Genomic DNA, 26224 nt, shown 5'->3' on the forward strand with positions numbered 1-26224 from the left:
ACTACCCCCAGCATGACCCTACACTATGCAAACACTACAACACTACCCAAAACCCTAAAACACTACCCCCAGCATGACCCTACACTACGCAAACACTACAACACTACCCTAAACCCTAAAATACTACACCCCAGCATGACCCTACACTACGCAAACACTACAACACTACCCAAAACCCTAAAACACTACCCCCAGCATGACCCTACACTACGCAAACACTACAACACTATCCTAAACCCTAAAACACTATGCCCAGCATGACCCTACACTACGCAAACACTACAACACTACCCTAAACCCTAAAACACTAGCCCCAGCATGACCCTACACTACGCAAACACTACAACACAACCCTAAACCCTAAAACACTACCCCCAGCATGACCCTACACTACGCAAACACTACAACACTACCCTAAACCCTAAAACACTACCCCCAGCATGACCCTACACTACGCAAACACTACAACACAACCCTAAACCCTAAAACACTACCCCCAGCATGACCCTACACTAAACAACCACCCCAACTCTACACTACACTAACACAACACTACACTACACAACACTACACTACACTACACAATCACTAACCCACAAAAAAATTAACACAAACCCACTTACCTCTCTCGTCATCGTGGTTTTCACAACGCAAATGCATTTACCATACATGCCTTTAAAACGTAATTCTTTGTAAAGGCATGCGCGATAAATGCACATGCGTTTTGAAAAAATGCGGGATAATGGTATGCGAGGTCAATGACCTTGCGGGATAATGGTATGCGGACTGAAAGTCTGCGGGATAAAAAATGCGGGAAAATGGCTGCAAACCATGATTAGCAGCAGACTTCCCTGGTGAGCACTAGCTTTACTACAGTGATCTAATGAGCAACTAGAGTGCTAACATTCAGAATTTATGGCAAATGTGTGACACATCTGAATGCCTTCTTGATAGAACCAAAGTAAACAAGCATTGAAAATGCAATAGATCTCGCCCTCGTTTAAGTTAAATCCATTCTGTTTGTAGGGAGGTGGCTTTTTAGCTTTGCTTTTATTAGTGTTTTTAAAACTTTCATGTAAATAACATGCATATGTATGCATATATGTATATGTATGCATGCATTTATATTTATATAGATATGCAGATTATATATGTTTATATATGTATATTACCTACTGGCGATAGCCAGTGGGTATATATAGTTAGGAGTTTTTTCTCTATGGGATTTCTGAAAATTCTATGTCTAATAACTTTTGCGTTTGTGGACGGAATTGGCTGAATTTTTCAGGAAAATGGCACATTTTGTTTCTGAGCAGCCCCTGAAAATTTGGGGGGGTTTCGTCAAGGGGGGGCCGAGAAAAAAGGGGGGTCCCAAAACGCATTTTTCCCATTCATTTTTCCATAGGGCGGTTGGACTCACTTTTAGCTCGAACGGCTGAATAGATTTACATGAAACTTGGCAAAATTGGAGATATGGTTTGCCCGACGTGCCTTTGCTATGTATCAATATAAGTGCTCCAGTGGATTTTGAGAAATTAACGTTTAAAAAAATATATATATCTGTGACAGCGCTCCGGTTAGCGCCCGGTTCGCGTACCTGACGCGTAACGGAACTTCGCGAAGCGAAGCTGATTGGCTCTCCGGTGTCTGTCAACATTCTAAACAGTCCGGAGCGGCCGCCATCTTGTCTCTCGGTACGATCGAGAGACAAGATGTGGTGAAAAACGAAGGGGGAAATGAAGGAAAGGGGGCAAGGTAGACCACTCCTGACCCCCTAGGATTGATGAGGGGGATATTAAAGTGCCCCGCGGGGCAAAAAATAAAAAATAAATTTTTTTTGCGATTTTACGCCGTAGAGGCGCGTCCCTGTACGCGAACTGGGCAGCTCACCGGGCAGCTAACCGGGCAGCTAACCGGCAGCGTAGCTGTCAACATTGTAAACAGTCCGGAGCGGCCGCCATCTTGTCTCTCGGTAGGTTCGAGAGACAAGATGTGGTGAAAAAAGAAGGGGGAAATGAAGGAAAGGGGGCAAGGTAAACCCCTCCTGACCCCTTAGGATTGATGAGGGGGATATTAAAGTCCCCCGCGATTTTTCGCGGTAGAGGCGCTTCCCGGTACGCGAACCGGGCAGCTAACCGGCAGCGTAGCGGGAGTCCGCCATCTTGTGTTTTTGGAGCGTCCGGTTCGCGTACCGGGTAGCGTCCCGGTAAGCGTAACAAGGGGAAAACCAAGAGAAACAGTAAAAAAAAAAAAATTAAGGGAATAGATTTCCAGCAAACTTGGCAAAATTGTAGGGACTGTTTGTTTGATGTGCCTTTGCAAGGCCTCAAGATATGTGCACGTGTGGATTTTGTCTAATTAAGGTTAAAAAAAATATATATATCTGTAAGCGTGCTCCGGCACGCTTACGTTACGGGTTTTGTTTGCGCTGCAGAGCCGATACGTCACGGTTATGCGACGCGTCATGAGGCGTCTCACGTGGCTACGTGATACGTCACGTAATAAAGAATATATTTTACAGCTATAGATATTAGCTTTTAAAAAACCAATGAAATTCACTGAAAAAACCATAGGTTATAGACCATATATAGTTAGGAATTTGCATTTACAAAACCTTGAAAATTCACTGAAAAAACCATAGGTTAGAGACCATATATAGTTAGCTGGACATTTTATTGACATAAAACCAATGAAATTCCATATATAGTTAGTTGCACTAACTATATATCGCGCACCCGCAATCCACTGCTGATGATGTCACATATTACATCATTCATGACATGGTCAGTGACATCACTGATGACATCACTGATGACATCTCAAATGACATCTCAAATGACATCACTGATGACATCATGACACACCAATACCAGTTACTACATACGCACTCACTGATTCCTACGTCTACACACACATTCACTCATTCACCCATACAATCACTCATACATACAGTCACTCATTATTACAACACTATCATATGCACTCATACACCTATGCAGACACTCACACACTGCCACTCATCCATGGAGTTACTCACACACCTAGTCAGTCCTGTAAAGAATCAATCACACTTCCATTTCCTCATCTATACAGTTGAACACAGAACACCATACTTCAGTGACATCACTGATGACATCACTGATGACATCTCAAATGACATCACTGATGACATCTCAAATGACATCACTGATGACATCATGACACACCAATACCAGTTACTACATACGCACTCACTGATTCCTACATCTACACACACATTCACTCATTCACCCATACAATCACTCATACATACAGTCACTCATTATTACAACACTATCATATGCACTCATACACCTAGTCAGTCCTGTGAAGAATCAATCACACTTCGATGTCCTCATCTATACAGTTAAACACAGAACACCATACTTTTCACACATATACTAACACATACTTACTCTCTTATACAATCACTGATACAAGTACACATTGATATGCACAGAGTCACACACCTCCCAGCCAGCCACACACACACTCAGTCTTCCATACATCCACTCATTCTTCAATATGTAAAACATATTTAAACTTTACAAAAACACACAGACACTAGATGATGTCATCAGTGATGTAATTTGAGATGTCATCAGTGATGTCATCAGTGATGTCATTTGAGATGTCATCAGTGATGTCATCAGTGATGTCACTGACCATGTCATGAATGATGTAATATGTGACATCATCAGCAGTGGATTGCGGGTGCGCGATATATAGTTAGTGCAACTAACTATATATGGAATTTCATTGGTTTTATGTCAATAAAATGTCCAGCTAACTATATATGGTCTCTAACCTATGGTTTTTTCAGTGAATTTTCAAGGTTTTGTAAATGCAAATTCCTAACTATATATGGTCTATAACCTATGGTTATTTTCAGTGAATATATATATATATATATGAAACAAAAGTCCTGACCCTCCAAATCCGAGGAGGGATTGCTCGCAGGCACAGACCACAACAGGAATTTCTTCAAAGAGGTACATGAGCTGGTTTTAAGGTTTTATCGTACAGTTTATTCTTCACCCAAAATAAAACAGACAAGTGTCCGCCTCAGACGCGTTTCGATCGCCTCCGCGTTCTTGATCACCTGACACGCAGAGACCGGACCACCATTTTGAGACAGTGTGTAACCAATGATACAAAGGCATGTAGAAATGTGCAATAGATATAAAAGACATACATAGGCAAAGAAGGAGCACTGAATTGAATAACATTTGTTAGTTAATCTTATCTGTAAATATTTTAAAATAATTTAAAATATTCCAAAGTAATTTGTAAGCAAGCCTAAATATGGATAAATAGTACATAGCGTCAACAGGTCCATATCAGTTATTGTAGCGGCATATTGGGGGAAATATAAATATTTGTAACACATCAGTGGCTAAAATTAAGGCATTGCAGACTACTGAGTCAGTCCTGCAAACTTCCAGGTAATAGTCATGCTTATCTGGAATCACACTGTGAGTCTGTGTTCACTCCTACAATCATCCTGACAGAAGCATGTCCTTATGTAATCACTCTGCTGAAACATAAGTGCTTATAAACCTATCCTGCTGTCAACTACTAGCACTCTAGGAACTCAGTCACTGTCTATGCACTTTATAGAATGACACAAGCAGTCGGTGGTGGGAGTAGCTGCTGGGCGGTGACGTGGGGAGAGGGAGGGGCAGGGTGGGGGGTAGTAATCTATGGATTACGGAGGATTACAGGTAAGTAAACATATAAATAAATAAAACGAATGTTGTTGCGCGCACTGCATCCCCAAATGCGATGCAGTGCACGCAACCAAATTCGCTTTATTTATTTATATGTTTACTTACCTGTAATCCTCCGTAATCCATAGATGACTAACCTCCACCCTGTCCCTCCCCCTCCCCACGTCACCGCATGACAGCTACTCCCACCACTGACCGCTACTGTAGAATGACCTAGGCACCAACACAAGTACACGTGTAATATTCTGTGCACAATCCCTACAAACATCTAAGTAGATACATATTATTGGTACACTCCACTAAATACTGAAGTAGTACTCATGCAGCCTAGGATACCTCCTGTCAGTCTCATGCAGTTAGTCAATCAGCCATCCAGCACTATGTTCTTATTGTATCACTCTGCCAATACCTAATCACTTATGGGGCAGCTTAGCAAGCCCCCTGCACCACCAGTACGTCACTTTTTGTAACTTAGTGATGGCGCTGGGGACTCCTCCATATTTACAAGGAGAGGAAAAGCCACCCTGCGTGGCTTTTCCTCTCCTTGAAAAAACGCAGCACTTTGAGTGGAAGGGGTGTTCCATGGGTGTTACTGGGTCTGTTCCCTCACAACACCCATGGAATAACACATCTCAAGACTTACGAGAAAGTGTAAATCTGTAGATACGTGTGAATGGTGCGCCACCCTAGAGGTGGTGTAGCGAGGCACAACAAGGAGAAATGTTTTCATTTCTCCTCTTTTTTTCCTCTTTCAATGTATGCTGCATTCCACAGCACATATTGAAGGAGGAAAATGCCTTTAGTGATTGTTTTTGTGCAGGAAGTAGTCCCTTCCTGCACAAAAACAATCTCCCCACGACACAGATATCCTTGCACCATGGTGCAAGGGTGCCTGCGTCACTGCATGGCTGCAGTTTGTGTGCTAGTGCAGAGGGAGCACAGAATTGCGTCATATTCATGTAAATATGTCATATCCCTGTGCTTCAGAAGTGCCGCAGCATGGTGCAGCTAAAGGGCTTGCAGTGTCACGCTGCAGCACTTCCTCATAGATCTGCCTCTATAAATTCACCATACAGTACTAATGGATTCTTTCAGTAAATCATGCTCTACACATACGTGCAACCAAACTTTCAGACAGTACCATGGAATTATAGTTCTTTTTTTAAACCAGATAAGGTAGTTCAGAACTTTTTTTTTCTTCTGTTTTTTGTTTTCTATTTTTTTGTAGTTTTTTACCAATTTTGCACTTTTCTTGGTGTTTTTTAAAAATTGAACAAAAAAAGAACTAAGTAAACAGTTAGCTTTTGGAATTCAACATCATTCCAAAAACAAAAAAATAAAAATAAAAGTGCTTTTGTGGTTCCGTTGAGCTGCACAAATAGCGTCCACTGACTGTTCACCATAACTGATCATGGTTTTGCACTTAGTGCAGTGCTGCTGCAGAAAAGCAAATTCTGAGCGAATGTCTACTGGTGGTGCTGAAGTGGACGCTCCGGAGGTGCTAGCAATACCTGGTGGTAGGTTTTTTGCTGCACGCCTTATTTCTTCTCGTGCCAGATTCTTCGGGAGGATGGTCCGCAGATGTTTACACATACTCGCTGTTCCACAGGAGTATTTCTTGTCACTGCCTTGGGACAGGACCCTGTCACACAGCAAGCATTTGACTTTTCTTGCGTTTACCTTTTTTTCTCTGGCAGGAAAGGTGAACAATGTCCATACCACTGATTCAGGTGGATCTTCCTCTAAGATATCTTCATCTGAAGAATGATGAGGAGCTTGCGCACCAGATGCCATATCTCAATGCAATTTTTTTAAAACACCAAAAAAATTCCAAAACCAGCTCTGGAAGAAGAAGAGATGTCTCTCATCAACTGCTCCTAACAGAATAATTTAAATGGGTGGGGTCCTTCAATAGTTACAGTGGGAAATGTTATGAACCAATCAAATCTTATTTTTTGAGGTCACATGGGATCCGCGCACCGTGTGCTCACGAAGCGCGCACCCAACGTGACTTCGCGAAAATATATTTAAAAATAATATACGTTTATTATAAGTAGAAATATATTATTTTTATGAATACCTTAAGTAATATGTTGCCCTAATATGTACATTAAAGACACGTACATATCATTTTAGAACATAAAAAATTTCACAGGAGTCGCGCACCCAGCTCGCCCCAGCACGTATATGACGTCACACAGGGCCCGCCAACGTGCAAGCGTCACGTACCGTAATACACATGTGGCGTGAATCCGCGGGAGCAGGAGTTGCGGACCGGTCGCATACCGGTTGCGCACACCACTTAACATTGTACGTATATGACATAACTGAAAAAAAACACGCACTCGTCGCTCACCATACGCGAATCCTCACGACTTTTCCAAAATGGCAGCTAGAATACGCGGACCTGCTGCAGTAGGTACGCTTTGGGTGCGCAACTCCCAAACAAATTTTGGAAAAATATATTAAATTACAAAAATAACAAAATAATTACAAATATTTCAGTTTTAAATGTATTTAATTTCTTTTGCAATTTTCAGAAAAATATATAATGTTGTTTAATAAATTAAATATTTATAAATAAACAGTTAAAAAACCTTGGAAATTCAGTACGAAAAAATAGGTATGACTACTATTGTGCATTTAAAAAAACCTTTGAAATTCACTTAAAAAAGCATAGGTTTTGGAGACATTATAGTTAGAAATTAGCATTTAAAAAAACTTTGAAATTCACTGAAAAAACATAGGTTTCATGAGTGTTATAGTTAGCTGAACATTTCACTCGTACAAAACCATAGAAATTCCTCCGTTATAGTCAGGTGTACTAACTATAACTCGCGCACCCGCAATGCACTGCTGATGATGTCACATATTACATCAGTCATGACATGGTCAGTGACTTCACTGATGACATCTCAAATGACATCACGGATGGCATCATCCACTTGACAATCTGATACACCTCATCACACACTAGTATAACCTTTGATCACTCACTGTAAAATACAGAGTGCCATATTTGAAAGCAATGACACACATACCAGTTACTACATACGCACTGACTGATTCCTAAGTCTACACACACAACTGTCTATTCACCCACAGAATCACTTATACATGCAGTCACTGATCAATGGTAACACTATCAAATGTACTCATACACCTATATAGACATTGACACATCAGCAGTCGTCCTAGTCAGTTATGCAGTGATGCTACTCACTCATGAAAAGAATCAATCACACTTACATTTGCTCACCTACACAGTTATGCACACAACACTTGATTTATACATACACATAGTAAATCATAGTTACTATGTTAAAAAATCACTATTACAATTATACACTCATTCATACAGTTACTCTCACAATCACTGACTCTTACATGTACTTATTTATATACACCAACTCTCATATACAATTCTTTTTATTTTTCTACTTTATTGGAGATGTACCACTGACACATATATTCACTTACCAACACACAAATAAACACACTCAGACACCCAAACAACTGTTTCCAGAAACACTCTTAAACCCATATGCCTAGACAATCAACCACTCACACATCTATGCATAGAGTTACAACTCCCCCACCCAACCACAGATACACTCAGTCTCCCTTACAAATACTCAACCAACTAATCAATAACTAATATAGACACTCATGTAGTTAGTGACCAATTGATGCAGCAGGTTATACAACAACAGAGACAGTGATACACACATTCACATAGTTTGGTTACTAACCCATATATTTAGTGAGACACATGTAATTACTCACTTAAACAAACAGTCAGACAGCTACTAAATCCTCCATCCAGACAGTTATATATCCACTCAATCTTCAATACAGATTGGTATATATTTAATAGATATTTAAATTTGAAACAAAACCACATACACTGGATGATGTCATCAGTGATATCATCAGTGATGTCATTTGAGATGTCATCAGTGATGTCACTGACCATGTCATGAATGATCTAATATGTGACATCATTAGCAGTGCATTTCGGGTGCGCAAGTTATAGTTAGTACAACTACCTATAACGGAGGCATTTCTATGGTTTTGTACGAGTGAAATGTCCAGCTAACTATAACACTCATGAAACCTATGGTTTTTTTCAGTGAATATATATATATATATATATATATATATATATATATATATATATATATATACACACATATAAATATATATAGTATTTCTATAGCGCAGGCCAGCCAAAAGACAGTGGAGCCCATAGAAGGTCAAAAACAATCATGTCAACGATTGATAGGCAAGGAAACTGAGTAGTGGATGGTTAATGCATTGTGACGCAATGCACTTTCAAGAAGTGAGTCATCAACTCTTTCCTATATTGGAGCAGTTTTGGCCGGTTCGGGTGGATACATGGATGTTGTTCTATATCCTGAGTGCATCTATGGAAAAGGTCCAGGATCGGACTGGGACTGAAAATAGGTCCGGGCACCATAATAAAAATGGCCCCTTTAATGAATTATATAGCTAAAAAGAAGTCCATATTTGCAAATTGGGGCAGTTTTTAACTTGTAACGACACACTTTATAGATGCTTTGCAAGGCATAGAAGATTGCATGGATTTGTGCTTGCTGCAGGCAATGTTTGTTTTCGGCAGGACAAAATGGCCCAGCAGACCATAAAACAGGTCCACAAACAGCCAAAAAAACAGCCCGCACACTGATCTGTCAGACCAGTCCATTTGGCACTTCCTTATTTCCCTCTAGGTCAATCCCAACCCAAAAAGGCCTGAATTTTGTTGCTCATGGTATGTGTATATGCTAAAGCATAAGGTACTGAAATTCTAGCATGTTTACACGTGTTATTAGTATAGAAATTGAAGAATATTATTGTTAACTGATTATCTTTCAGGGACACAAACTCCGAATAGAAACTGCAACCCATCTTCTGCTGATTGTGCCTAGTGACAACGCTTGAGATAGGTATTTGATTTATAGAGAGACATGTGTGTACATATATTTAAGATACTCCTCTCTTGTAGGTTTAGTTTCAGGAATTGCAAGTTCCACCTCAAAGTACACAGAGTTGGTTACAGAGAGATATTGCTAAGGTATATCTCTTCGTGGTTACAGTTTACTGTAGAACTTTCTTTGGTAAAGATAGTAAAAATACCTTATATGCATTTACACACCCACTAAATCCGGCATAAATCAGTGATGAGTCAGAGTAGTGGATTGCAGTGTCATTGTTTTCGCTCACATCCCATTCCTCTTTCCATATTTTTATCACTGGCCCTGATACCTCTGTATATATGGTAATTGATGGAGCAGTAGAAGTATTTGTGAGCCTATATCAATTGGAGGGGTTTGTCTTACCGCTGCTTATCATTCTGCTTCTTGTCATTTACCTGTTGTTAAACAGAGGAAAGAAGACTCTCTTTCAAGGAAATGAAACACAGGTTGGGGAGCAGACAGATTCCTTATGCTTTGTTGCCTTCGTCAGTGGTGTGCTTTAATACTAAAAGCAATAAGCACTTCTTCAAGTATGAAGAGGTCTTCCACTATGTGAAAAAAATTGACCTCCCAAAGACCATGAATATGGTGACCATCATGTTAACCTGTGCTATTTGCAGATACCTTATGTAGGAACATGCCTCTTTTTGACATGGTCACCCCCGCTTTCTGCCTGGTATTTGATATCATTTGAACTGGAAGTGCTCTGGATCCATGCTAACCAGGTCCCCAGTACCAGATCTCTTTCCCAAAACTGTGCAATTGTACACCAATTAGCAATACCTTTGGCACTCCCTGTAAGTCCCAAGCTAGTGGTACCCCTGGTACCTAGAGCGGGGAATCCAAAGAGGGTCCTTAAGGGTTGCAGCACAAATTATGCCACCCTAAAGAACTCCTCACCAAGCACTTACAGACTTTCACTGCAGACTCTGTGTCTTGGTGCAGATGAAAGTGAAAACATGACATGGCACACAGCCTGTGTGCTATGCTCACAGACACTGCATGGAGTATAGGTAAGCCACCCATACTGCAGGCCTAGCAGCCCTAAGGCAGGGTGCACTGTACTACAAGTGAGGGCATAACTGCATGAGCAGATGTGCCATTGTGCTGGTCAGCAACATTGCTGCCCGTACAAGTGAACAGAGAACCCATTTTGAGTACATGTCGTGGACACTGGTGAAAATTAATGTTTGGTATCAAACATCTTGTATTAATTAACCCAAACTGATGCCAGTGTTGGATTTATTAATACATGCACACAGAGTGCACCTTAGAGGTGCCCCCTGAAAAGCTACCAGCTTCTAGTATGTTGACTGACTGGTTCTTGCCAGCCTGCCGCCAGAGATGGGTTTCTGACCCCCAAGCATGAGGGCATTTGCTCTAAGGAGGTCAGAAGCAAAGCCTGCTTGGGAAGAGGGTGTTCACAACCCCTCCCACATGATTACCTACTAATTAGCATTCCAAGTCAGGGGAACTTAAAAGAATCCACTGCCATTGAAATGCATATCTGGCTCCCCTCACAGGAGAGGATGCTGACCCCCTTGCTTCAGTGCCCTTTAACATCTGGACAGCCGAGAAAATTAGCTAGTCAGGGACGTGTGCTCACCCTTCAAGCTACCTGAAGTGGACCTCTTGAAGATGGCAAACTTAGGAATGCAGGGAAAGGGTTATACCCACTTCCCACAGGAAGTGGTCATATGGGAGCGTAGTGACCTCCAAGGTTAGGTAGCCCATTGGCTAATACCCTACTCTCCTCTACCGCCCCTACATTCAGTATTTAGGGCATGCTGTGGCACCCGGAGAATCAGATCCTGCTGACCTGAAAGAAGAAGACGGACGTGAATAGTCGCAAAGAACAAGTTCAGAAGAACAGAAGATCCAAAAACTGACTTGGCGCCAAACCTGCCAAACCTGCCGGTCTGCCTGCTGACTTCGACAATAGCTCTAAAAGCCAACTTGTCCTGCAGCTGCTGGGTCTACAAAGCCTAGGAGACCCACCTGTACTTCACCCAGGAACCAAGAACAACTGTGTACAACAGATCTCTCCTCCTGCATCCCTCAAGCACGAAATACCGAGCTGTGAGGCTCCAAGAATGCACAAACCAAACGCCGGAAAGTACCACTGTACCCGAGTTGCCTAGCCCGAGTTTAAGTGGGCCACCAGTGCCAATGTTGTCTCCAGACCCTCCAGACTCAAAGCCCAGCTTGGGTTCCCCCGCTGTGGACACCTTGTTGACCCCTGCAGCGTCTGTTCGCAGGCCCCCTCAACCGCAACTGCTACTGGTAAGAAGAACCAGACACCTAAGGCCACCTCTGCACCTGGCGCCCCTGGCCACTGGAGAAGAGAGCCAAAGGTGTCCTTATGTACTCAATCATCTTGAGATCTGAGCACCCCTGTTGGTTCAGGCAGACTGGCCTCCCATTCAAAGCCTTCAGCCTCTTTTTGCTACGACTGATCCCCATTGACTTCCATTGGGCACCCAAAGATGTTTTGCACCCCTGCACCCTCTAGTGCCCTTGGTGGTGTGTGACTAGTGTAGCCTTGGACCTTGCACTCCACTCACCTTAAATCCTGGAGATTGGTCTCGTAAGTCGCTGTACTGTACCTGAATGCTGTACTAGTTTTTCCTCCTATAGGATAACATTGCAGCTTCTGTCAACTTTTTAATTACATAAATATTTATAATGAAAAATGTACCTACCTGGTTGTAAAGATTTTGGTGCCTAAATATATATAAAGATATGTGTGATTTTTATAAATTGGTGTGGATCTCCTTATTGAGTCGTGTGCATCATTGTGTACTTGCTGATGTCTAACACTCCTCTTGGATAATCCTAAGTCTGCTCGACCACTCTACCCCCTAGAAGACCACCACCCTGGGATTGCTAGAGCAAGGGAACCTCTGGACTCCTTGCACAGTATATTACATTTTGATATATTACATAAGAATCCAGCTTCCTACATTGGTGGTTCAGTGGTGGGTTATAAGACTAGACATTTGCTGTACCACATGGTTAATAAGTGATTCCACTAAGGAATCCAAAATTGTCATTAGCTAAAAATATTTTATTCCGATTTCTAATTTTTTCTAAATGGTTTTAAACTAGCTGTTACGGCCCTGTGTTAAGTTCAGCAGTAAAACTTCTTAGAATTTTAATAAAAGTATTTTAGTTAGGCCCTTTAGAAAGTAATTTTTTTTGTAGTTTCCTAAAAAGGTCTGAACTACTTTAAAACCATGACTGAGGGAGCAGATTCCTCCCAAGAGCTCAATCTGGGGCCCTAAGGAACCTTAAGTTGACCAGACTTAAGACTGAACTGCAGAGCCTTTTTTTATTTATTTATAAAGTTTTGTATAGCGCTTCACATGACCCTGGAGGGTATCAGATCGCTTCACATTATAGGTTAGGTGGGATCCAGTTGTAGGAAAAAAACAGTCATTACATATAAGGGAATAGCATGGTAAAGCTGGATTCATGGTTGCACAACAATGTAGTGGTCAATCAGGGCATCAGAATGGAGGGCAGGTTGGGGCCTAGACCCACGAAGTCATATCTACAAAAGTTGCTTTCGGAAAATGCTAGGATCATGGCTGAGGGAGGAACCACACTTAGAGAAGGGGAGGTGGATGCTGAAGTGGATGAAATTGATGATTCCAGCAGCAATCCTACAGAAAACAGTACTGGGAGCACTGCCAGTACCCCAAAAGTAGATAGTGAAGATGCAGATCTTCAGAAACTAGCCTAGAGGATAGAATTAGAGGCTAAACTCTTGACCATAGAGAAGGAAAGAGCTGGGTTGGGCCCAGGACCCATCTACGGTGGCACCAAAACTTTCAATAGGGAGAACAATAAAGATGTCAACCCTAAGATCTCAAAAGGGATTATCCCTAAATACACAGAGGGTGATGATATCACCAAATGGTTTACAGCCTTTAAGAGGGATTGTAAAATGAGACAGCTCAACAAAAAGTAATGGGGCTCTCTCCTTTGGGAGCTGTTCACAGGAAAGTGTAGGGATAGACTCCTGACACTGAATGAGGCAGATGCTGAGCCTTATTAACTCATGAAGGATGCCCTGATTGAGGGCTTTCAACTAGCCACTGAGGAATACAGGATCAGGTTCAGAAAGACTCGAAAAACCCAGAGTCAGACCAGGGTAGATTTTGTAGACTTTTCAGTGAAGACGCTAGTTGGCTGGTTGAAAGATAACACACTGCAAGACTACTATGAGCTTTACAATCTTATTATGAAGGAGCATCTGTTTAGTAATTGTGTTTCTTATAAATTATATCAGTACCTGGTAGACCTAGGTCCACTTTCTCCTCAAGAGTTGGGGAAGAAGGCAAACCAATGGGTCAAGACAGGGGTAATCAAGACAGCTCATGGTAGGGGTGGCCAAAAGAAAGCGTTTGCTAAGCACACCCCAAGGGAAAGATTGTGACCAGACCAAAACTAACAAATAAGTGTCTTCTCAGGGCCCCCAAAAACCTGTTCAGGAGGGTGGGCCAGAGACTATACATAGTCTAAGGGTGGGTGTCAGGGTAAGAACTAGGATCCCAAGGAGGCTTGGTGCTTATTTGCACAGCCAATGGGCAAATAACTGGAGACTCTGGTTGTCCCAACAAAAATAATCCTCCTAGTGCACCTACAGGAAATGCAGTGGTAAGGTTCCAGATGGGAATCCAGGTGGACCCTGACCATGTCAGAGAGCTCAGTGAAACAACATTAGTCTCAGAGTGAATGTAACTGCCCTGGGTGTCTGACCCAGTAACCTGGATAAATACAGAGAACAGCCACATATTAATGGGGTTAAAGCTGTAGCACTGAGGGATACAGGTGCACATGTTTCTATGGTGACTGAAAAACTGATATCCCCAGGACAATACCTGACTGGTGAGACATTCACAGTTCTCAGTGCTGATAATCATCCAATGGCAATAGTGTCCTTAGACTGGGGAGGGGTTACTGGGCAAAAGAAGGTAGTGGTATCCCCTGCAATACCTGTAGAATGTATGCTAGGCAATGATCTAGAGTCCTCAGCATGGGCTGAGGTTGAAAGAAATCCCATGCAGGTATGTTGTGTATGCCTGAATGGGTGTGTGTAAAACCAAGAGCAAAATGCAAAGCCCAGGATGGAAAAGAGGAGTTGGAGCCTGGAATAATGGCCCAACTCTCCGAGAGAAAAGGCAAGAGGTCTAGGAAACCAGCTTCTTAACACACACATGCTCTGGTCCTCTCTCGTCAGGGAGAAGCACTGTCATCCCGGAGGGAACTGAGCCCCAGGAACTTGGGCCTTACACAGCAGAGCTCCTGAGACCAGGGGGACTCTCTAGTGAAGATCTGTGCCATGGACAGAAGACCTGTCCCACTCTTAAAAGCCTGAGACAGCAAGCTGCTGATCAGGAAAAGGGAGATGTGAGTGGCTCTCACAAAACCAATTGGGAGGAGGGACTCCTTTACACTGAGGCCAGAGACCCCCAAACCTGGAGCCACCAGGAAAGTGGTAGTGCCTCAGAAGTATAGAGAGTTCCTGCTCACATTGGCTCATGATGTCCCCCATGCTGGGCATCTTGGCCAGGCAAACCTGGTGTAGGTTAGTCACCCCCTTCTACTGGCCAGGTTTGTTCCAGAAGGTGTAGGAATTTTGTAACTCCTGGGCCACCTGTCACGATCGCTCTAGGCGCCGTGATGAGAGGAACAAGGAAGGGCAAAATAGCGCGCTCTTTATACAAGGACTACATGTCCCAGAAGGCTAAGCGACTCTGGAGAGCAGGAAAGAAGGCTGGGCCCATATAGCTCCTCCTCTCTAGCGGGTCGCTGCTTGACAATTGTTTTGGTGGTTTAGGTATTGGCGGATGGTGTTTTCCCCGCCGGAGAGATACCAAGAAGAGCCCCAGCGCAGACGAAGAGCCTGCGTGTTCAGAATCCTGACAAGCCGCCGACGAAGAGCCTGCGTGTTCAGAATCCTGACAAGCCGCCGACGAAGAGCCTGCGAGGTCAGAGACCTGACAAGCCGCCGACGAAGAGCCTGCGAGGTCAGAGAAGTGAAGTTAACTTCCGACGCATCGCAAGTATCAAAAGAAGAACGGGATCGTTCTTCTTCCCCAGCACATTTTTCTTTATTTTTGTAAGCCTCGAGGGACACGCATCTTGCAGGTTTTTCTTCCCACGAGTCCATGAATATGGTAACTGATTACTTCATTGTTGTGCTCAAGAGGTATTGAGCCTAAGTAACAAGAGTTACAATTTTCCTCTGATTTGCCGAGAGAAGTCTAGTCCCAAAGGTACACTACTTTTAAGGAAGTGACTATAACTTTCTTGTCACCGTTCTTGTTATCACGGAATTGAGGAACTGCTTGTTAGCATACACCGACGAGAGATTTGTGTCTCTGGTAAGTGTCTTGCTTTGGGGCCAAGGGAGGGATTCAGTATATGAGAGACCAGACGCTTATACCTGTTCCTTGTCTCTCCACGCTACAGCCCGTCCCTCATTCCAGCATTGTCGGATTACCCCGACCCAGAAGGCTACAACCCACAGCTTGCTACCATACCCTTCCTACCTCCCGGCTTCTTGCAAATACTCCCTCAGAAGGTGCTTATTCGCGTCACCTCTGGGGGTGGTGTGGAGATAAGTCGTGGGGATTTTCGTCTCATCGTTCCTGCTGGCCGGAGTCCTCAGGTTAGTGGCGCGCGACTGTATTTGCGCTGCTTGCAATCCCGACAGATTGTCAAGCCCACGAATACTTACCAGCCCGAACGATGGATGTAGATGCTACTCTCGCTTCCCTGATGGAAAGTTTTGCAGAACTCCGTCAGGAGGTCCTTACGTCCCGAGTCGAGAACCAGTCTTTGTACCAGGAGGTTACCCAATTGCGCAAGGAATTGTCTGACTTGGCAATTAAGGAACCAGCGGTAAGGCCTCTCCTCAAACCTGCCACATTACCCCCTCCTGTTTCATCTCGAACCGGGAATTATTTTGCGCCCGTATCTACTCCTGCTACAACAACGGATACCTTGCCGACTGTTCAAATCATTCAGAACACGGGGATACCTTTGGCCCCTCCGGAGAGGTTTTATGGGGATCCGCGAAAGTTCGAGACATTTCTCAATCAGTGTCGGCTTCATTTTCTGTGCAAGCCCGCAGTCTTCCAAGAGGAAGCGTCTAAAACGTCGTTTATGATGTCTTACATGGGAGGGAACGCGTCGAGTTGGACCATACCCTTGTTGGAGCGTAACGACCCCGTGTTACACAACTTTCCTGATTTTTGTCTTGAGTTGAGAAAATTATTCGATAGGAAATCCCACATGTTAACTCTTGACAGGGAAATCATGACGCTTCGACAGGGTTCACAGGATCTGTTATCCTACATAACAACCTTTAACCGCCTGTTAGTGGAAACCGATTGGCCGGTGGAAAAGAGAATCTCCCTCTTTTATCAGGGGTTGAGAGGAGAATTAAAAGACGTATTGGCCCAAGTGGTGCAACTACCCACAACAGTATCGGAATTCATCGATCTCACTGTCCAGTTAGATCACCGTCTGTTGGAAAGGAAAGGAGAAAGACCCAGAGGAGACAACCGCTTCAGCTATCCTATTCCCCGCCCCAGAACCGGAGTTGAGGAGAAATCTAAACCGACTGATGAGTCGGAACCCATGCAGATCGGAGGGGTGAGAGGCCCCTTGACGCCCGAAGAAAAAGACAAAAGAAGACGTCTGAAACTTTGCCTCTATTGTGGGAAAGGCGGACATTTTATAAAGGAATGTCGAGCCCGGAACTACCTTCCCGGACGCTCCACTCTTCCTCGAGTCCACGCCACCCAGAGGAACGACGAACCGTCGGAAAACTGAAGATCTCGAATCAGACGGAGGTCTCTGGTTTGAGATACCAACACCCTATGATCTCCCCCGTGCTGGCGAACACTCTTCATCCTGCAGTAGCCCACATGAACGTCAGTGTAACACTCTGGATCGCCTCACGAAAGACGCTACAGATCGACGCCCTGCTGGACTCCGGGGCTACCGGTAACTATATTGACCAGGAGTTTGCGTTCCGAATGGGCATCCCGTGCGAAAAGAAGCAGCGTCCCGAAACGGTAAAAGCTGTGGACGGCACCATTCTTTCATCAGGTCCGGTGGTGTACAACACCTTGTCACTGTTGATGGAATTTGGTGAGAACCATCAAGAATATATCCAATTTGACCTGATTGACGCCCCCCAGTTCCGGCTCATCCTGGGTATGCCCTGGCTTACGCTGCATGATCCTTTCGTGAGTTGGTCGTCCCGCACGATCAGTATGACCTCTCCCTACTGTAAAGAGCATTGTAAAAATCATGGGTTGCTGTCTACATTTGCGGCACCTTCACCTGCCTCCTTTTTGGCTAACGCCTGTACATCCGAGAAGTACTGTTGTGCCACGGTGCTTCCTGAGGAATACCAGGAGTTTAAGGCTCTGTTTGACAAACAAAAAGCGGCCCAGCTACCACCCCATAGGACCTACGATTGTCGTGTTGATCTGATTCCGGGGGCGGATATTCCGTGTAGCAGAGTATACGCTTTAACGGAAAAGGAAACCCAATACCTAAAGACATACATCGAAGAGAATCTTGCCACCGGGTTTATCAGACACTCCACCTCCCCTGCATCATCGCCGATGTTTTTCATCGCTAAAAAAGATTGCGACGAGTTAAGACCATGCATCGATTACCGTGCAATAAACAAAGTAACGATAAAAAATCGTTATCCTCTTCCTCTGATTCCGGTCCTGATGGACCAATTGAAAGGAGCACGATATTTTACGAAGCTCGATCTTCGGGGGGCTTACCACCTTGTGAGAGTACAAAAAGGGGACGAGTGGAAGACAGCTTTCAGAACCAAATTCGGTTTATTCGAATACAGAGTAATGCCTTTTGGTCTCTGCAACGCCCCCGCCGCCTTCCAATTTTTCATGGACGAAGTACTGAGAGGATGTCTGGATTCGTTCTGTGTTGTTTACATTGACGACATTTTGATATATTCAGCGACAATATCCGAGCATGTCGTACACGTCAAGACGGTCTTGCGGAAGCTTCAACAAAACCTGTTGTATGCTAAATTAGAGAAATGTCTCTTCCATGTGCAGGAGGTAGCCTTCTTGGGGTACATCATAGACGCCCAAGGGTTCCGGATGGATACGAGCAAGATCGAAGTAATCCTCAACTGGAAAACACCACAGAATGTGAAGGCCGTGCAAAGTTTTCTTGGCTTTGCCAACTATTATCGGCGCTTTATTCGTGATTTCTCAAAAACCATCCACCCCATTACCTCCCTCCTACGAAAAAACGTTCCGTTCACATGGGGAACCGCAGCAGAACAGGCCTTTCAACAACTCAAAGTCAGGTTTACCCAGGCACCGATTCTCAGACATCCGAATCCTCACCTACCATACATCCTCGAGACGGACGCTTCCCAGTACGCCCTTGGGGGAATCCTATCCCAAAGACACCCCAACACAGGACAATTGCACCCAGTGGCGTTCTATTCAAGGAAGCTTACACCCTGTGAAATCAATTACACCATCACAGATAAGGAACTCCTTGCGATAAAAAGGGCTTGCGAGGAGTGGCGGCATCATCTCCTAGGTGCCCTGCACACGGTGGAGATTATCACGGATCACCGAAACCTGTTGTTCCTCAAAACGGCTAAGGCCTTGACACCAAGACAACTTAGATGGTCTTTGTTTTTCTCAGATTACGATTTCGTAATCAAATACAGGCCTGGGTCACGTAATGGAAAAGCGGACGCATTATCCCGGCTAGGAGAAGAAGACGAAACAGCGAGACCTGAGGAATCCCCACTTATCCTTCAAGAGACCGTTTGTTCCTCTACATCGCTTGCCCTGGTCACATCAGAGGACTTTCTGGAAGACGTAAAGGTGGCCCTCGCAGCTCATGACATCGCCTCGTGGATACAGGAAGAACCGGAACATCGGTGTCTAAAAAACGACCTGGTATACCACTTCCATGCGTTGTACATACCTCAGTCACAGTTGCAAAGACAGGTTATGCAATGGGCGCATGATTCAGTACTAGGTGGACACATGGGCATCTACAAGACCACAGCGATTGTGGAACGTTCCTTTTGGTGGAAAGAGGTACGAGCCGACGTCAAAGAATACGTGAAGACCTGCGCGATTTGTGCTCAGAGCAAATCGGTTCATACCAAACCTTCAGGCCTTCTCCATCCGTTGCCCATTCCTCCGAAACCGTGGCATACGTTGTCCATGGACTTTATCGTGGAGATGCCTCCTTGTGCCAATCAGACAGTTATTCTGGTGATAGTTGACCACCTCACAAAGATGGGTCACTTTATTTCCTTACCGGGTTTGCCGTCGTCTGTTGAGTTGGCTAAAGTGTTCCTCCAACACGTTGTACGGGCGCATGGACTGCCCAGTGTGCTGATAACTGACCGCGGCACGCAATTTACATCGCATTTCTGGAAAGCTCTCTGTGCGATTTTGCAGATCGATGCAAGGTTATCATCCAGCTACCATCCCCAGACGGACGGCAAAACCGAACGTCTCAACCAGACGCTAGAACAATATCTCAGGTGTTTTACCATGCAGAATGCTGCGGAGTGGACTACTCTTTTGTGGTTGGCGGAGTTCGCCTATAATAATGCAGCCCATACTACCTTGGGGTGCTCACCCTTTTTCTGCCTTTACGGATTCCATCCGAACATGCTTCCGTTCGACTGGCCTGTAGAATCTATGGTTCCTTCCATACACGAACATCATGCTCACTTGAGAGCGATCCTTATCGATGCTAGAAACTGTTTGGAAACGGCGCAAGCAGCTCATAAACGGTTTGCAGATCGGAAAAGGACTGAGGAACCAGCGTACCAGGTAGGGGATAAAGTGTGGCTTTCCACACGTAACATACATCTGAAGGGGGTGAATAAGTTGAAACCTAAGTACATCGGTCCTTATGGTATCTGTGAAGTGGTGAACCCTGTGGCCATGAGGCTGTTCCTGCCGGAGTCGTGGTCTATACATCCGGTGTTCCACGTGTCCCTTCTCCGGCCTTGTCCATCAAGTATGCGCTTACCAGACCGTCCCCCCTCCCTGGAGGTGGAAGGCCGTGAGGAATATGAAGTGCAACAGGTTCTGGACTCTCGTATGGTGCGTGGCAGGATCCAGTATTTGGTCGACTGGAAAGGTTATGGGCCCGAAGACAGGACCTGGGAACCGGTGGATCATCTGCATTGCCCTGACCTGGTGGCCGCCTTTCATGAGCGTTACCCTGGCAAGCCGGGCCGACCGCCGGGACGGCTGTCCTCGAGAGGGGGTCCTGTCACGATCGCTCTAGGCGCCGTGATGAGAGGAACAAGGAAGGGCAAAATAGCGCGCTCTTTATACAAGGACTACATGTCCCAGAAGGCTAAGCGACTCTGGAGAGCAGGAAAGAAGGCTGGGCCCATATAGCTCCTCCTCTCTAGCGGGTCGCTGCTTGACAATTGTTTTGGTGGTTTAGGTATTGGCGGATGGTGTTTTCCCCGCCGGAGAGATACCAAGAAGAGCCCCAGCGCAGACGAAGAGCCTGCGTGTTCAGAATCCTGACAAGCCGCCGACGAAGAGCCTGCGTGTTCAGAATCCTGACAAGCCGCCGACGAAGAGCCTGCGAGGTCAGAGACCTGACAAGCCGCCGACGAAGAGCCTGCGAGGTCAGAGAAGTGAAGTTAACTTCCGACGCATCGCAAGTATCAAAAGAAGAACGGGATCGTTCTTCTTCCCCAGCACATTTTTCTTTATTTTTGTAAGCCTCGAGGGACACGCATCTTGCAGGTTTTTCTTCCCACGAGTCCATGAATATGGTAACTGATTACTTCATTGTTGTGCTCAAGAGGTATTGAGCCTAAGTAACAAGAGTTACAATTTTCCTCTGATTTGCCGAGAGAAGTCTAGTCCCAAAGGTACACTACTTTTAAGGAAGTGACTATAACTTTCTTGTCACCGTTCTTGTTATCACGGAATTGAGGAACTGCTTGTTAGCATACACCGACGAGAGATTTGTGTCTCTGGTAAGTGTCTTGCTTTGGGGCCAAGGGAGGGATTCAGTATATGAGAGACCAGACGCTTATACCTGTTCCTTGTCTCTCCACGCTACAGCCCGTCCCTCATTCCAGCATTGTCGGATTACCCCGACCCAGAAGGCAACAACCCACAGCTTGCTACCATACCCTTCCTACCTCCCGGCTTCTTGCAAATACTCCCTCAGAAGGTGCTTATTCGCGTCACCTCTGGGGGTGGTGTGGAGATAAGTCGTGGGGATTTTCGTCTCATCGTTCCTGCTGGCCGGAGTCCTCAGGTTAGTGGCGCGCGACTGTATTTGCGCTGCTTGCAATCCCGACACCACCTGTCAGGCTAGCGGTAAGACAGGTGGCCATCCAAGATCCCCCTTAATTCCACTCCCAGTGGTTGGGGTTCCCTTTGAAAGGATAAGGATTGACTTTGTTGTACATCTACTCCCTCTAACTGCATCGGGGAACAGATTCATACTGGTGGTAGTGGATCATGGTATCAGGTGCTCTGAAGCAACCCTTCAGGACTACCACTGCTCTTGCAGTTGCTAGGACCCTCATTGGTATCTTTACCAGCTTGAGTTTTCCTAAGGAGGTGGTGTCAGAAAGAGGTACAAATGTCATGTCTGGCTACCTGAAACACATGTGAGCAGAATATGAAGTTACTTATAGGTTCACATCTCAATACCACCCACAAACAAATGGTCTTGTTGAAAGGTTCAACAACAAAATAAAAGGCATGATTGGTGGACTCAATGAAATGCTCAGAAGGAGATGAGATGTCTTACTACCATGTCTATTTTTCACCTACAGACAGGGCAGACACGGTACAAGGGTTGGAGGAGGAACAAAAAGGGGGAGGCTCGGGTTGGTTATTTTGTTACAGGTAGGGGCGGGGGAGAACATGAAAAGGCCAAATCTAAAGTTTGATAAACGTATATTTTCTTATTGTTTGCACTACAATTTCCATGGGCACACTCTTATGTTAGCTTGCTAAAAGTTCTGTTATTCCCCAAACCTACCAGGATCCCTTTTTAATATTCAAGCCTGAGAAAAGGGGTGATACCCGAAAGAGGACGGCATTATCAAGGTTAAGTGGTGCCATATAGGAGTTATATACTAGTCATCCATCTAAGATTATTAAGTTATTGTTTTTTTCCAAACCTGGTAAACCCCAGAAGAAAGAGGAAATAATTAAAGGAATAGTGTGAAGACTCTGTCTTTTCTCCCCCCACCCCACATATGTTATTGTTTTGTTTCACTTTAATAGTCAGGGCTCGCGTCAACACAAGGTGTGGAAAAGGGTCCTAGCTTACCTAAATCTGAAGGAACCCTATTACTTACCACTACTTTTGGGTGGCGTCATCCTGAATGTAGTAGACATCCTAGAAGGAAAGAGAAAAAAAGAAGAAGTTGAAAGGAGCAATTTTTTCATCAATCATAACTTGAGATAATTTTCCTGGAAATAAATATGCAATCATTAAGAAACACATTCAGCCTCCTTTCTTCTTTTTCCGCCCATCCCTCCCACAATTGGTGTCAGAAGTGGGATTGGAGGAAATGGAGGCTGTAGTGTCCAAAATGGCGGAAAGTCAGGATAATCTAGAGAAAATAATGGAAAAATTCCTACCAGTGGCCAAAAAAACAGAGAGAAGCTGAATCAAATCTTAACCGGGCAAAATCACACTCAGGAGACAGTATAGAGAAATTAGCTGAGGCCCTCGGCCAACAGAGGAGCCATACAACCTTACACTCCGTAGTTATTCAGAAATATGTCACAGGGGAGGATCCAGATTTTTTTTCTCTAATTTAAAACGAATGGCCAGAGCTACAGCATGGCCTATGGACATATGGGGACAATATCTCGATCCACTGCATTCCAGTGACCTCTAGGCAGCATACCAAGCCAACAATCCCCTGGAGGCCACCCCATACGAGGAAATCAAGAAGGATGTTCTAGAACAAATGGGGGTAGCTTAAGAATGTACAGAATCTGGCTCAGGCAAATAAAAGAGGTACCTCAAGAAACTCCAAGAGCCTTATAGAGTAATAAATATGACTGACCAGTGGCTAAAAAAAACATTTCCTCTTCCAAGGATGAGATAATGGCAAAATGTACCTAGAACAATACCTTACATCATTACATCCTCCCATTCAGAGGTGAGTTTGCCAACATACTCAGCTCAATTTAAACAGGCATAGAGATAGTAAGCACATTTAGCTAGGGCTCAAGAGTTGCAAAAAGGTCGAGAGGAAAGTCCTTGGAAACATCTGGGGGAAGCTTTGGCAAAAAAACAGTAACCTTGATGCCAGGCCCCCTGCCTACACCTCCCTGCCCTCCACCTGCTCCGGGTCCCCAGTGTTTTCAATGCAGCATGTTTGGACACATAGCTCGTTTTTGCCCCCAGTTGGAAGAGGGACTTACCAGATCCCTCTATTGTGCACAATTGGGGGACACACATCCTTACCATTTTCAGGTATCGGCAAACGGAGAAGCCGGAACAGCATTGCTTGACACTGGATGCTTACAAAGTGTTATGAGACCTCAAGCTGTTCCACGAGGTCTAAAGTACATGTCAGGTGTTGTCAACATCCACTGTGTACATAGAAACAATAAACAATATCCCATCACAGAAGTATGTGTCCAACACCAACCTTCTACTCCACCGATACCCTTATGTGTAGGTCTGATTCCAAGCTTACTTGAACCATTAGTTATAGGCAATAATTATCCCCACATAGATAATCTGATTCATGAGACATGGAAAGAAGGAAATGAATGGACATAGGGAGAGGTGTGGCGCCGCGGCCAGGGCGACTGACGCTGGAATCTGGGGATCAGGGTTCGATCCCCGGCTCCGGCGGCAGGTCTGCCCAGCACCATGTGACTCTGGGCAATAGCTCGCTTAATCTTCCCGACGGCCCCCAGCGTCTAGAGACCTTTACGGGTGATTGTGCGCTTTACAAATGTGGATTATTATTAATATTATAATGGAGGGAAATTGCTCCTTTTTCACAATTCCCAGACCATGAATGGCCTCCAGGGAAACCACAGAAAAGTTGGAGTCAGAGAAGAGCAGAAAAGAAAAACTGGTTCAGAGTAGCTGTAGCCAATTCTAATAAGGACATTATATGGGACCATGACAGGAGTTTTCAAACAGCCCAGAGGGAGGAACCAACATTGCGAGAGGCGTGGAACAGAGCTAGTGAAGCAGAAGATCCTAGCCAAGTAGGTCCACAATTCGATACCAAAAGGGGATTATTATAGAGAAAAGTAGGGAAAACTCAGCCTTCACAACTATTAGTGCTCCAGCCGTTCAGAAAAAAGGTTCTGTTTTTGGCACATAGCCATCTGTTAGGAGGACACTTTGATATAGAGAAAACAGAGAAAGCTATATTAGAGAACTTTTATTGGCTCAGGGGTAATCAACAGATCCAGAAATACCGCAAGGAATGCACTATTTGTCAGAAAAACAGCCAGCCTTTACCAGAGCGAAACCCCTTGAGACCTTTACTTGTGATAGAAGAACCCTTTTCTAGGGTGGCCATGGATATAATCTGTCCCTTTCTTCCTTCCTGTAGTGGGTGCCTCTATGTATTAGTTTTAGTGGACTATGCCACCCGATTCCCCGAGGCAGTAGCATTAAAACAGCCTAATACCACTCAATTAACAAAGCCATTATTATTATCTTTTCCAGAGTTGGGTTTCCTTGGGAAATCGTAACAGATCAAGGAACTCCCTTCATTTCTAAAGTGATGAAACAGGTCTGTCAACAGCTCAAGATTAAACAGTACGAACCACTGCATATCATCCTCAAACGCATAGATTAGTGGAACATTATAATGCCACTCTAAAAGCCACCGTAAAAAAACGATTGGACCTAGAAACTCGAAATTAGAAGGATATGTTGTATTAACCATTATTTGCTTTACAATGTAGACAACAACAAAATACGGGTCATTTCCCATTTAACTTACTATGTGGCGGCCACCTCCTACATAATAAGATATGGCAAAAGAGGAAGGAGGAAGAGAAGGATGAGTCCAAACCCCTAGTGGAATAAGTAAACGGACTGAAATCACAGTTGAATCAAGTCCTAAACATTGTAAAAAACAATCTGGAGCAGGTTCAAGCATCTCAGGAAAAGCAATATGACAAGAAAACCAAGGAATGATCCTTGAACGATGGGCATTTAGTACTGTTAATGATGACGTCCTCGGATCATTAGTTGTTAGGTCAATGGCAAGATCCCTTTAAAGTCATAGAAACCCCTGTGACCTATCGATTAGAAATGGGCCCAGAAAGAAAATATATTCAAATATTTCATATCAACCTATTGAAAAAATGGGAAGGTGCCAGGCCAGCACTGTTGGGTTACGTGGAGGTACCCTCACCCTTATATGAACAGAGCATAGTTCCTGAA

The 26224-nt window shown here is 44.4% G+C and overlaps 1 long non-coding RNA gene across 1 annotated transcript in view; it reads right to left on the bottom strand.

Annotated features, from left to right (window-relative positions):
• The window catches only part of LOC144826291 (uncharacterized), a 255383-nt gene extending 232196 nt beyond the window's left edge, over nucleotides 1-23187 (bottom strand). Inside the window, exon 1 of the long non-coding RNA XR_013609764.1 lies at nucleotides 23145-23187. This is a non-coding gene — a long non-coding RNA (uncharacterized LOC144826291). The remainder of the gene's footprint in view (nucleotides 1-23144) is intronic.
• Nucleotides 23188-26224: the final 3037 nt, after the last annotated feature.

The sequence above is a fragment of the Lissotriton helveticus genome, chromosome 3_2, assembly GCF_964261635.1.
Source record: "Lissotriton helveticus chromosome 3_2, aLisHel1.1, whole genome shotgun sequence".
NCBI classification, from domain to species: domain Eukaryota; kingdom Metazoa; phylum Chordata; class Amphibia; order Caudata; family Salamandridae; genus Lissotriton; species Lissotriton helveticus.